Genomic DNA, 12,729 nt, shown 5'->3' with positions numbered 1-12,729 from the left:
ACGGTCTAAAGGGACTGTTTCTCTTACCAGTTGTGGCTTCTCACAATTCTCTGAGCTCAGGGAATTTTTCTACTTCTCCCCCAAGTTCTGGTAAACTCAGGGTTATATTCTTATATTTGGATAATTTCTAATTATATTTTTGTTGAAGGGGTGATGCTGGGGGACCTTTCATTCTGCCATAGATCATGAATACATTTATGCATTTGTGGGGTACAATGTCTTGGGGTTTTTTACAATTTGGAGTGCTTACATCAAACTAACTAATATAGCTTACACCTCATTTGCTCAATTATTGTGTTAAGATATTTATGTTCTGTACTTGATAAATTTGACTTGTACCCTTGCAATATGTTCCATAGGTGTGGTCCCTGCTTACCCTCTCTATCAAACCTCTCCCCTCCCCTCCCATCCCCCTCCACTTCTCTCCTTCATCCTGGGCTATTTTTTTTTTTTTTTAGAGATAGGGTCTCACTCTTGCTCAGGCTGGTCTTGAACACCTGAGCTCAAGCAATCCTCCCACCTTGGCCTCCCAGACTGCTAGGATTACAGGTGTGAGCCACTACACCCAGCCCCTGTTCTGCCATCTTGCTGATGTACACTTTTCATCAACATAAACATCTTTGTAGCTCATATTCTTGTTAAACATATATAATGTGAATCAAATTAGAGGAAATAATCAGACAAGTCCAGATCATGGGGTAATATGCAAGACAAGCAGGCTGGCCCCTTCAAAAGTGTCAATATCAAGAAACACAAAAAATAAAATAAATATAAAAATCAAGGGGACCATTCTGGAATCTACATTAAAGGAAACCAAGGAGACATAACAACCAAAGCAGATTCTTGATTGAATATTAAAGTGAAAGGAAAACAATATAAGGAATATTTTGAAGATAACAGGAAAAATTTAAATGCAATATATTACATAATATTAATATATAAATGCTAAATCTCTTGAGTGTGATCATGCCATTGAAGTTATGTAAGAAAATGTCCTGGTTATCCAGAGATACAGCTGAAGAGTTTAGGAATGACACATGTTTGTAACTTTCAATTGGTTCAGAAAAAAAAAAGTTTATATACAGAAAGAGAGAAAAATAAAGCAAAAATAGGAATAAGTCAACAAATTGGAGGCTGTAAGTGAAGAGCATATGGACATGCTTATAAATTTTCATTAAGTTTAAAATTTTTCAAGATAGACTCAGCACCTGTAGCTCAGTGAGTAGGACGCCAGCCACATATACTGAGGCTGGCGGGTTCGAGCCCAGCCTGGGCCTGCTAAACGACAAAGACAACTGCAACCAAAAAATAGCCGGGTGTTGTGGCGGGTGCCTGTAGTCCCAGCTACTTGTGAAAGACTTGGGGCAGGACCCCCCACTCTGCCCTGAGCGATGACGACCCCAATCAACCGCAAGAGACGGTGCTTGATGCAAACAGCAAGAGGATTTTATTCCAGCATGCTGGGGCTTGACTCGCAACTCTTTTAGGAGCCGAGGAGTCAAGCCCTGAACAGCAGGTTTTACAAGCTTATAAAGGCAAAAACCACAAAGTAGGGAGGGGTAGCAGACATAGCAGGGGCTTTAGGGAGGGGTAGCAGACATAGGGGCTTTTCCAGATAAGAAGAACTCTGGTTCATTACTCATCTGTCTTAAGACAAGATCAGTAGTTAAACATTTGCTTAGCTTTTTTCTTTCAGAACCAGTTACCGGTTATCTGCTTCAGCTCGGGGCTATTTCCTAGGACAGTTACAAAAGGTCACATTCTTATGGTAGGGGGTGAGGGGTGCTGCTACATATCTGGTCCCCCCCCCCTTTTTGGATTTGGTAGTACTTTCCTTCACTTGGAAGGCTGAGGCGAGAGAATCACTTAAGCCCAAGAGTTTAAGGTTGTTGTGACACCATGGCACTTACTGAGGGTGACATAGTAAGACTCTGTCTCAAAAAAAAAAAAAAAAAAAATTTGTTTTTTCAAGATAAAAAGTTAAGGAAATTGCAATGACTTCTGAGACCAACTACCCAAGTTAGACCAAACTTCACAAGTTCAAGTACAGTCCTCCACAAGACTTCCTTCACTTGTTTTGTTATGCCCAGGAGTCTCTCAAAGACCACACCACCAGACAAGTTAAATTAAAGAAGAGTCCTTTATTGAAGAGCCGGCTGGTGACTGCCTCAGTGTCTCAACATGGGGTTTCTGAGGGCAGCCCCCAAGTTGTCTGAGGCTCAGACTTTTATAAGGCAAAACTTTTCCAGGGGGCAAGCATGCATAATTACAGAAGCAAAAACAGCAGTTAGGAGAAATCACAAGGGTAGTCAGTTTACAATGCTATGATTAGGAGAGCACTTAGTAATTCTTTTTTAGAAAACAAATATAATCTACAATGTCCTTAGGTAGTGTAGGGAGGGGGACTCGCAGGTGGGGGTCATAAATAGCATGATCACAAACAGCGATAATCAACAAGGATATAATCACAAGTGCAGTCAGTAAATTGTATCACTAAAAATTTTAGTTGAATGCATTCACAGTTATAAACAGGAGGGCAAACAAGAGGACCCAGTTTTGAAGGTAATGGAATATAACAGAAAAGGAGTATATAGTAAAGTGGAGTCAAACTTGCTCTCTTAACATTTCCATATCATATACCGATGGCATGAAGACCACCTTAACATAATCATAGGGGTTATTGTTACAAAGGTAGTTTCTGCACAATACTAATAATTCTAACAGTTCTAACCAGGTACACTTAAAATACCATCCAACGGGTGGAGAGGCCAGTGGAACCAGGTTTTTTTTAATGCAATAAAATGTAACAAAACAACAGAATGGAATCAGGCCTGCTTTGCCTTCCCACTAATTCTCAGGAAAAAGAGTTATATCAAAATGGAGTTAGGCTTGCTTCTCTTTCACCTTAACAGTTTGCTGCTTGTCTGGAGGTCCTCAGGCAGTAGGACATCTGACTAGCTGGCTACGAATTCAGCAGCCCTCATTATCCCCTCAGGTTTGATAATTCACTAAATGACTCACAGAACTCAGGCAAGTGCTCTACTTACAATTACGGGTTTATTATAGCACAAGGATATGAATCAGAACCAGCCAAACAGAGAACACATATGCCAAGATCTGTAAGTGTCCCAAATGCAAAACTTCCATTGTCTTCGTCCTGTGGAGTCAGGACATGGTACCCTCCCTGCACACTAATGTGTGAAAATAAACACGGAGGACTGCCAACCAAGGGAAGTTCACCTGAAAGCTACAGTGCCTAGAATTTTTATTGGGGTTTCAGCATGTAGGCATGATTGATTGAATCATTGCCAATACCCTTCCCCCTCCTCAGAGGTTAGACTAATGTCTTATGACTAAAAACCCAACCCTCTAATCACATCATGATTTTTTCTAGATTGGCCAGTCCCACCCTGAGTCATCTCATTAGCATGAACTGTCAGGGCCCAGCATGAATAACAAAGAGAATCTTAACATTGGGAAAATTCCAGGTATTCAGAGGACACCACTCAGGAATTCAGGACAAAGCCCAGCCAATTCTTTATTACACAGTAAGAAGATTTTTTTAATGTTTTAAAATAAAAATTGTTTTAACTTTCAAGAACTATAGTAGGTTGACCTAGAACACTTGAATCAAAAAACTATTAGAGGCCAGACACGGTGGCTCACGCATGTAATCCTAGCACTTGGGAGGCCAAAGCGGGTGGATTGCTTGAGCTCATGGGTTCAAGATCAGCCTGAGCAAAAGCAAGACTAAATTAGAAAACCAGAGGCAGAAGGATAGCTTGAGCCCAAGAGTTGGAGCTATGACACCATGGCACTCTACTCAGGGCAACAGCTTGAGATTCTGTCTCACACACACAAAAAAACTATTAGACTCCAGGCTGGGCTGAGTGGCTCATGCCTGTAACCCTAGCACTCTGGGAGATCAAGGCCAGTGGATTGCTTAAGCTCTGGAGTTCCAGATCAGCCTAAGCAAAAAGCGAGACCTCATCTTTCCTAAAAATAGAAAAACTGAGGAAAGCAGGTAGCTTGAGCCCAAAAGTTTGAGGTTGCTGTGAGATATGATGCCATGGCACTCTACCCAGGGTGATAGCTTGAGATTCTGTCTCAAAAAAAAAAAAAGAGCCTATTAAACTCCAAACTCCAGGGGGGCGCCTGTGGCTCAGTCGGTAAGGCGCCGGCTCCATATACGGTGGGTGGTGGGTTCAAACCTGGCCCCGGCCAAACTGCAACCAAAAAAAAATAGCCGGGCGTTGAGGCGGGCGCCTGTAGTCCCAGCCACTCGGGAGGCTGAGGCAAGAGAATCGCTTAAGCCCAGGAGCTGGAGGTTGCTGTGAGCTGTGTGAGGCCACGGCACTCTACCAAGGGCCATAAAGTGAGACTCTGTCTCTACCAAAAAAAAAAAAAAAAAAAAAAACTCCAAACTCCAGGCTTGAATTTAAAGAGACCACTCAGGTATTTCAACAGTTCCTATTTCAAAGGCATTAGGGTAAGTCATTTCACTTTCTTACACAGGGTCAGCCACAATCAGTAAATATATAGTTGTGTAGGAGTAAGAAATGAAAGGAAATAATTTACATTTGTTGCCCAATACTTCTCAATTCAATTTAATATGTCAAATCCGTAAGATAATCACAGCCTATACTACTTCAATCAAATCAGAACCTTCTAACGCTCCAACCCAAATAGGGAGGAAGTTAGGAATCCATGAGCAGTGTGAAAAATCACTGTATAATTGCAAATTAGAACCATAATCATCCCTCTGGCCCTGAACCTTCTTCATCACTAGGCTATGAAGCAAAATGACTTCTTGGGAATATATCTGCAGGAGAGAAGTGCCAAAGCACAGGACAGAGAGAAGTGCCTTGTTCACAGGCCCAGCTGAGAGAACAGAGGGAAGAAATGTTCCTGAAAAATGAAAAAAGGAGGCTTGATATTTAGCAAACCGGGGCTCTAAAAGATCAGTCTTCTCTCTCTAACTAGTTTGTTTTGAAATATGAAAATGATGGGAGGTTTTTTTGGGGGGAGGGGTTGGCAAATGTTCAAATAGCAAAAAAATATAACATGAGGGACATTCAAAATATTTCACAACTGTTGCAAGAAGGGCACAAACCAATCAGCACAGATTCCAGCCACTCTGGTCTAACCGGGATGTACCCACTGAATAGCAGTCCGGCTGTATAATAAAGAGGTCTCTCACCCCAGACTGCCAGCTGCACTCCTCAGAGAACCATTGCTAAGTTCTTAGGACTCATTCCAGAAGTATTTATGCATCTACCAGCCTATCTGTCACCTAGATCCCTGTTTGGCAGCACCCTCTTTTCTTCTGTGTATGGTAGATATTGCTGTACAACTGCACCTGCACAGAACTTTACGTAAATCATCTCATTTAATCCTCACCACAGCCCTGTGAAATGGGCCTTATTTTCTTCAATTTGAAAATGATAGAACCTGAGGCACAGAGTGCTTTATTAGCCTGCTACAGATTATCCGGCAAATACACACATCAGGATTCAAGCTCAGGTCCATCAAACCCCAATGTCTGTGCTCCCAGCCTTTAATGCCAGAGTCCCTGAAGCTGGACTCTGTGAGTCACAGGCATCAGGCTCACGTGGGGAGGTTGTAAAACATGCAAATCCTCAGGTTCCACAAAAGACATACTGACTGATTTTTATGAAAATGGGAGCCCAGGATCTGAAGGCTCCACAAATGATCCTATCAAGCTCCTCCAATGATTGCTATGCTCATGAAGTCTTCATAGGGAAAGTATCTACCTCCTTAGTGTTCGAGCTGCCTGTAGTTGGTCTTCACCCACATGAAGATTCACACTCTTTCAGGGGATAAAGATAATCAGGGCTGCTTGTTGGAGATAAAGCAGCTTCTCAGGCTCTAACTTGGACCTGTCGAATGAGGGTTTCCAGAGCCGAGGCTTGGCAATGTGTTATATTTAGCAAGTTCTCCCAAGGAATTCTTTACCTTTGGAGGGGTGGGGAACATTCCACTCCTCTGAAGATAAGTTTTCCTTAAGGAAACTTAAGGCCTTCCAAGTCTTTAAGTGCAGCCCTTCTACTGAATCCAAACTTTACATAATAAATACTTTTATTAAAAGGGGTACAGCAGAGAAAGATGAAGCTTTTCTTTGTCTCCTTTGGTGCTTAAAAAAGAACCATCTTGAAATCAGAAAAATACAGGTTCCCCACCCCCAAAAGGGGTTATTTTTCCCTCGGGTTAAAGTCTAGAACTGTGTTTTTCAGCCTTTTTTATCTCACAGCACACTTGAATCTATAGTTAAACTTCCCTGGCACACTTCAAGTATGTTGATCAAAAAAAAAAAAGTGAAAAAAAAAAAGAATATACTTACTGTGCTTTGAAATTCTTTAGAAAACAATTTAGTGAATGACCATTAAAAATCATCATGGCACACCTAAGATCCTCCGACGACACACCAGTGTGCCGTAACGCACCAGTTGAATCACTGGTCCAGAGGTAAGCAATCCAGAGCTGGTATGAAGTCTCTAAACATTAGGGAGGAAGACTCTAGCTATCTGTCTGTCTGCCCTTTCATCATTAACATATTGCCTCGCGGCATAAAATGACTACTGAGGAAACAGCCCTTTTGTCTACAGCCCTGAGAAAGGGGACAAGAAAAAGGGATGCTTCTCCTGGCCAAGTCAGATTTCCTTAAGGAGTATTTCTGGAAGTTCCTTGCGGCACTTCCTGTTTATACAGCATTGACCGGAACACAGTCAAACAGCCACACCTAGTTGCAAGAAAGGCTAAGAACTAAATATCTTTTAGTTCAGCATCAGATCTTCATCGTCCCAAATAAACCAGGCTTCTGTTTTGTTCTGTTTTTTTTTTGTTTTTTTTTTTTTTTTCAAAAGAAAGACAGAATAAATATTGGTTTCGCAGCCACAAGAATGTGCCTCCACAGACTTCTTACTGCAGGGAGCTAAGGGCACAGTTGCTGTGCTTTAAAATCCATTGGCCATGGTTCCCTAGAGAGGCACCCCCACAATGACTGACACAGTGAGGTACACAGTCAGACCCAGTCCTGAAAGACAAGGGACTCCTTTGTTGGCTGACAATGGCTCAAGGACTCCCTGATGGCCTTTGTTTGGCTGCACCTCCCTTAGACAGAAGGGCCACCTGGAATGCTACCAATCCATGGCTCTCCCAGCCTTCTCTAGCTTCCTCTGACTTCCTTTCACACAGGTATTTCCCCTCATAAATCCTGCACATTTACTCTCATCCTGGTGTCTGCTTCTTGAAGTACCTGAGTAGCAAAATTGGCAAAGCGATTCACAGTCTCTAGCACAGATGCAGTAATGCATGTAAACTCATGGAACCCCATCATGGGCATTGGTACATGTAGACACTCAGGAAATAAGCACTGGGTGGTGCCCATGGGAGAGTGATGGTGGAGGAGAACAGAAGGGAGGTGTGGAGAAAGGGGTGTTTCACAGGGTAGGGGGACACAGGTCTCAGGCAAATCACTCTGTTTGATTCTCCTTCACCCCCAGCATATTTCTATTACAGTAATGTCTAGGTTAAAATCAGCACCAAAGTCAGTAGGAAAGGGGGATATAGATTCTAGATAATCGAGTTGGAGGCAGGCGCTCGCTGAGGCAGGAGGAGGGCTCTCGGCCCGCGGCCTGACAGGGACTTAGCCCGCAGAGATCGGCCCCGCGCGCGCGACCCCACACCCACCCAGTCATCCACCTACCCATTCCCTGCGCCGCCTCCTCCCACCCTGAGCAGAGCCGCCGAGGATGATAAACACCCAGGACAGTAGTATTTTGCCTTTGAGTAACTGTCCCCAGCTCCAGTGCTGCAGGCACCTTGTTCCGGGGCCTCTGTGGTGCTCCTGATGCCCCTCACCCACTGTCGAAGATCCCCGGTGGGCGAGGGGGCGGCAGGGATCCTTCTCTCTCAGCTCTAATATATAAGGACGAGAAGCTCACTGTGACCCAGGACCTCCCTGTGAATGATGGAAAACCTCACATTGTCCACTTCCATTATGAGGTCACCAAGGTGAAGATCTCTTCCTGGGATGCAGTCCTGTCCAGCCAGAGCCTGTTTGTAGAAATCCCAGATGGATTATTAGCTGATGGGAGCAAAGAAGGATTGTTAGCACTGCTAGAGTTTGCTGAAGAGAAGATGAAAGTGAACTACGTCTTCATCTGCTTCAGGAAGGGACGGGAAGACAGAGCTCCACTCCTGAAGACCTTCAGCTTCTTGGGCTTTGAGATTGTGCATCCAGGCCATCCCTGTGTCCCCTCTCGGCCAGATGTGATGTTCATGGTTTACCCCCTGGACCAGAACTTGTCCGATGAGGACTAATGGTCATAGAGGATGCTTTGCCCAAGAGCCACAATGGGGGAAGAGGGGAAGTTAGGCAGCCCTGGGACAGAGGAAGAGGGCCCCTTGCTGTCTAGGAAAGGATGCTGAGGGGGTCAGGGTGAGGGTTGCCTATTGTGTTCTGGGAGTTGACTCGTTGAAATTGTTTTCCATAAAGAACAGTATAAACATATTATTCACATGTAATCACCAATAGTAAATGAAGATGTTTATGAACTGGCATTAGAAGCTTTTTAAACTGCGCTGTGTGATGTGCTCTATCTAGCCTAGGGAAGGACATTGCCTAGAGGGGAGGGACTATCTGGGTCTAGGGGCACAGCCTGGAGGGCTGATGGCAATACCCATCAGCTCACCTCCCCTGCTATTGGACTTTATGTTTTGGTTATTAAGATTTGTGTATTTTTTTCCTCTTTGCTTCCTGTCACACCAGGGACTCCTGAGTATAGGCTTCTCAGTCCCTGGGCAGTGTCCTTGAGTTGTTTTTTGACACTCTACCTGGGCTTCTCTATGTGCATTTGTGTCTGGCCTGGAGTAAGCAGGTCTGACCCCCCTTTCTTTACAGTTTAGTGTTTGTTATTCTGGCATTTGGTTAAGCTGGCTTAATCTGTTAATGTTATCAGTGCATTTTAAATAGGGGCATTGAAGTTTACTCCCACCACCAGGGTTTTTTTGGGGAGTGCCTGGGCCTTAGAAAACACTAGCCAAACTCCAATTTGCAAGTCACCACCAGGAGTTGCTCCTGGCTGCAGGCCCAGGCCCCAAGGTCTCCTTCCTAGGGTTACAAAGAAAGAGCAGAGAAGAAGAGAAATAGCAACTCAGGGCCTGGAAATTGTGGGGGAAATCTGTCCTTGGGGACTGGATGCCTCTGGCTAGCAGAGTAAAATGCTTACTGCCTCCTCTGACAGGTTCTAAGTAGTGCCTGAGACGGTGCTCTGCAGGGCCCAGGGGTAGGAATGTTTTCATGGAACAGCTTATATAAGGGAGAGGAAGGGGAAGAGAGCTAGAGTGGGTGAGGGAGATGGGGATGTCAGGGAGGCAAGTGTGTTGTGTTACTGTGTCAATAAACTGATTTAAAGTTGAAAAAAAAAAAAGATTCTAGATAATCATCATCACAGGGCAACCAAACTGTTAGTAGTTAACCCCAGCCATTTGGGGTCATTTTTCAACAAAAAGAAAGAAAAAAGGAGCAGCAGAGCAGGTCCCAAGACAAAAATTCACAAAAATAAGCCCAATGTCCTAAGAAACTCTGGTTCTCATACTGGGAAAAAAAAACGCTGACCAGAAATTACTTGTCATGAAGACCTAAGAAGACTATTTCCATGAGAAGGCTTTCAGGGAAGAAGCTAAAGCACATGCAAATCTCTGCAAAAATAACAAAGAGTTCCAAGGAAAAAACACAGAGTGAGAGAAGGTGCAGTGGGGACGAAAGGTGGAAGTGAAATCTAGAAACAACATGAAAGGCCAAGGGACTTCACTAACGTTCTGTACCTGGCACATGGTGGTAGGTTAATAAATGGTGGTTGCTCAGAGAAATAAATGGATCACCCCAAGTTGCAGCTCATCATTCATTCATCAAAGAAAGATTTGTAAAACGCCTACCACCATGTGCCAGGCTCTGTGCTAGGCACTGAGGATGTCACAGTGAATAAAAGAGCTAAGGTCCTCACCCCCACCGTCCTTCTGCAGAGAAATCTTTACAGACATTTCATGTGGACTCCCCTACCTCTGTCTCTCTGTGTTCGTGGATTGAATGGGAGCCCACATCTATCAGATTAAAAGCCCCTATTGATTGCTCTAAAATACAGGCAGTCCCTGGGTGACAGATGACCTGACTTACGGTGTTAACCAATGGGCTCCCAAAGTTTCCTGTAAGGATGATTTATAATTAAATAACTTGGACACTAGTTTTATCCACACACGTGAACAAACTCACGTGACCTAAGTGGTTCCTTGGCATCGCATCTTTACACTAGCTACTAATCTCGTAGATAAAGTAGCAGCTGGTAGAAATACAAGAACACACAGAATCAGAAAATCCAGAGCAAAGAAGGTTTATGATAAAAGAATTAGCTGAAGCCTTTTGTCTCACGGAAGTAAAATTTTCTGAGCTTGAGGAGCAAGATCCTAACAATCAGCAGTTTACAAAAACTGTGTAGTGAGGATATCAGAGGAAGGGCAGAAGGAAGGAAGGGAGAGAGGAAGGCAGGGAAGCAGGGGAGGAGGAGAAAAGGAAAAGAAAGGAAAGAGGGAGGGAAGGATGGAAGGAAAGAAGGAAGGAGTGCAAACAACCCTAGATATATCTTTTTCAAGAACTGACTTCCAGCTCGGCACCTGTAGCTCAGTGGCTAGGGCGCCAGCCACATACACCGGAGCTGGTGGATTCGAATCCAGCCCAGGCCTGCCAAACAACAATGACAACTACAAAAAAACAGCCAGGTGTTGTGGCAGGTGCCTGTAGTCCCAGCTGCTTGGGAGGCTGAAGCAATCGCTTAAGCCCAAAAGTTTGAGGTTGCTGTGAGCTGTGACACCACAGCACTCTACTGAGGGTGACAAAATGAGACTCTGTCTCAAAAAAAAAAAAAAGAACTGACTTCAGTGGTAAGCTCCTCTCTTCCAGCAGCAGAATCAAATTCTCCAGCACCATCTCCATCATCATCTTCTGATTAACTTTAGCCTCCCTTCTTACTCCAGAAATGCCCCTTCCAGTAAGCAAGACAGTAATACACTACGTAAGTGTTAATCTTTATTATTCTTTTTTGAAATTTCTCCTATTTCCTATCTAAACCTTTTCATGCATTTGTTTTTCTGTTTTCTTTGCTTGGATTAAAACAGCATAATAGTTTCTATAACTTATTATCACAGGAGTATTATTATTATAGTATCACCCTGCATTATTATTACCATATATAAGCCATCATAGTATTATTATTACCATATGTGCACTGTTCATCAGGGATCCAAGTTACATACAACTCTGGCCTAACAACATTCTCAGGAATGTATTTTGTCCATTAACCAGGTAAAATCCTTCCTGATGCAACCTTGGATTTCTACTGGCTGCTGCATTAGTCATCTATTGCTGTATAACAAATCGCCCCAAACTCAGAAGCTTAAAATAACAGGTATTTATCATCTCACAGAGGTAAGGGAGTGACTTGGCTGGAATGTCTGGTTCACAGTCTCTCATGAGGTTTGCATCAAGGTTATAGCTGGGGGTTCAGTCTCTGAAGGCTTGACTGGGAATAGAGGATCTGCCTCCAAGGTGGGGCACTCAAATCACTAGCAAGGTGACGCTGGGCGTTGGAGTAGGCTCAGTTACTTATTACGTGGGTCTCTCCTTAAGGTTCCTCAGGACATGCCAGCTGGCTTCCCACAGAGCATGTTCTATGATGAGAAGAGAGAGACAAAAACAGACAGAGAGACCAAGAGAGAAGCTTTAGTGTCTTTTACAGCCTGATTTGGAAAGTGGCATACCATTACTTCTCCTGTATTCTGTTGGTCACACAAACCACCCGTGGTACAATGTGGGCAGAGACTAGACAGGAAGCAAAAACTAAGAGGCAGGGTCAGTAGGGCTGTCTCAGAAACTGGTACACCAGTCTCCAAGGAGGGCTCCCCTCCCCACTGCCCAAACCGAGGGGGAGGTGTTCAAATTTCACTGTTTAAAAATACAAGACATGCACAGGAAAGAGTGAATTTACTCTGCTCTGGAAACCCATGTTCTGAGCCCAACAAAACTGCTGTTCTTCAGTTATACCTTAGCATCATGCCACAGGCCTGCCACAGGACATCACAAGAAACAGCTCCTAGTCAGTCCCTGCTGGGTTTGTGTCACTGCTGTTCAATGGGCCCACAAGAAAAACACCTCTCTGGTCTCAGAGGCAGGAAAAGTTGGGCTTCTTCTGAATAATTATTTTTTTCTTGTTTGAAATGTATAATTTTGTTACCACTTATGTTTCCCACTTTGGCTGCTCAGAAGCTCGGAGCCAAATGGGTAAGCTAGGCTGGCATCAATCTCCTTAAGCTAATGTCATTCTAGAGTTACTTCTATTTGTTTGCTATTTCTTCCAGTGTCTCTCAACTTTCCACCTTACCCTTTTGTATAATTTGTACTCTTGTAATTCCTCTCAAAGCTTTTGTGGGTTGAGATAGTTTCAAACACATATAAAATTAAGTTTTTGCTCAAAAGACTAATGACCTGCATTATAAGTGCCATCTAGTGGTGAGAGAATCAATGACCAGATTTTTCAGATTTGTCTTTGCCAGGTAACCCGAATAGGGGGCACAGAAAAAGAAGGGAGGCCAGTGGGAGGCGGAGGCAGGAGAAACGCTTGAGCCCAGGAGTTTGAGGTTGCTGTAAGCCATGAT

At 43.8% G+C, this 12,729-nt stretch overlaps 1 pseudogene across 1 annotated transcript; it reads left to right on the top strand.

Annotated features, from left to right (window-relative positions):
• The first annotated feature begins 7,610 nt into the window (after nucleotides 1–7,610).
• On the top strand, nucleotides 7,611–8,808 carry LOC128573359 (ornithine decarboxylase antizyme 2-like; annotated as a pseudogene). Its single transcript, XR_008376442.1, has one exon. The product of XR_008376442.1 is annotated as an ornithine decarboxylase antizyme 2-like (transcript).
• Nucleotides 8,809–12,729: the final 3,921 nt, after the last annotated feature.

The sequence above is a fragment of the Nycticebus coucang genome, chromosome 21, assembly GCF_027406575.1.
Source record: "Nycticebus coucang isolate mNycCou1 chromosome 21, mNycCou1.pri, whole genome shotgun sequence".
Classification (NCBI taxonomy): Eukaryota; Metazoa; Chordata; class Mammalia; order Primates; family Lorisidae; genus Nycticebus; species Nycticebus coucang.
The sequence above is the reverse complement of the archived record's forward strand: the minus strand, read 5'-3'. Positions and strand labels throughout refer to the sequence as shown.